The sequence below is a fragment of the Cucurbita moschata genome, unplaced genomic scaffold, assembly GCF_002738365.1.
Source record: "Cucurbita moschata cultivar Rifu unplaced genomic scaffold, Cmos_1.0 Cmo_Scf00002, whole genome shotgun sequence".
NCBI lineage: Eukaryota > Viridiplantae > Streptophyta > Magnoliopsida > Cucurbitales > Cucurbitaceae > Cucurbita > Cucurbita moschata.
This window is the reverse complement of record NW_019268518.1, coordinates 1174695-1176223: the sequence shown is the minus strand read 5'-3', so window position 1 is coordinate 1176223 and position 1529 is coordinate 1174695.

Genomic DNA, 1529 nt, shown 5'->3' with positions numbered 1-1529 from the left:
TTTTTTTTTTTTTTTTTTTTTTTTTTTTTTTTGCGACTCAATAATAGAAACTCCAAAGTTAAGCATATTGGTTGACATACAAGAGAATCATATTCAATTAATAACTTAAATGGTCTATAGTATATGGTTAAAGTTGGATGTCTTATAGTGGTAGATAAAACTCAATTGTTACAAATGATTTGATTCAATTTGTTTGTGTGGAGAATGACTTTTATAGCTTATTCAATATGCCACAATATGTCTACCATGGGTGAGAATGACTTTTATAGTCAATTCACTGTGCTTACCATTTTGGGCACTTGACCAAATACTGAACTTGGAACATAATTTCACGAGATGGAACTTATTAGGAGCTACTTGACCAAAAAGGGAGTTGGGAACATAATTTCTTGAGATAAAACCCATTTTGTCCCATATAGGATAAGTAGATGAGTAGTACCAAGTTGTACTTATGAATAACTTGTGAAGGATCAAATTGTTTGTAATAATTAAGCAATTAACTAATTTGGGACTCCAACAATACATCCTTTGTTCTAGGTTCACATGTTCTTCTTTTGAGACTTAAGAATTCTATTGATATGAAGTAAAGGCATGTGGCTTTGCTTTTGATTTCCTCTAAAGCCATCATACCAATGGAGATAATGTTCCTTATTTATATACCTATGATCTTCCCTTAATTAGCCAATATGGAACTCCAAAAATCCTCAGTCCGGTAACCTCTTGGAAACTTAACCAGTAAGCATGTGAGTGAGAAACGAGAAGTAAGTAACATGGCTGTGTTGGAGGGGAATTTCAGGGAACACAAGTGTCAAATCTTGATTCAAAATCCTAATATGAATTCTAGGAATGAGACATGTGACACTCGAGTAAAGGAGGGGTACATGAATGAACCAAGACTACATATGAATGAGAGCGATCCTGAAGATAGGTTAACTAAAAAAGGCTCAAAAGAAATGAAACTTACTACCTATATCACAAGGTGCACCCTATATTAGGTGACCTCTTAGGAATTTTTCTAGGATACATGCGAGTGAGGACAAAACATGCTGAAAGGACTTGTGTTCGTATGTAGAGATAGTCTTCACTCTAAGAATCGAGAAATAGGTAACGTGATCATGTCGTAGGGGATTTAGATGAATATCGAGGCCATTAGGTGTTGAATACTAATTTCGAATTCCAATCTGAATCATGAACATGGGTTGTTACATATCATTATAAATAGTTGAGTGAGTATAAAAATATTAAGTGGTTCACTTGTAAGGTCACCGTACTTAAAAATAATAGCCATAGGCTCTGCCATTCTTTTAGAAGTTTCATTAATAGTAAGTTTAATTTTGAATTTTTTTTTAGAAATTTTAAAAATATTAATGAAACTTTTGAAAAATTTAGAAATATTTTGTAGGTAGAAAGATGAAAAGTTTTTTTTTATTATTATTAATTTGGCATATATATTAAATTAGTATCACTATTTGAAGTATGAAAAAGCATGGAAACAACCATATTTAATATGAATATTATAGTTGATGGTC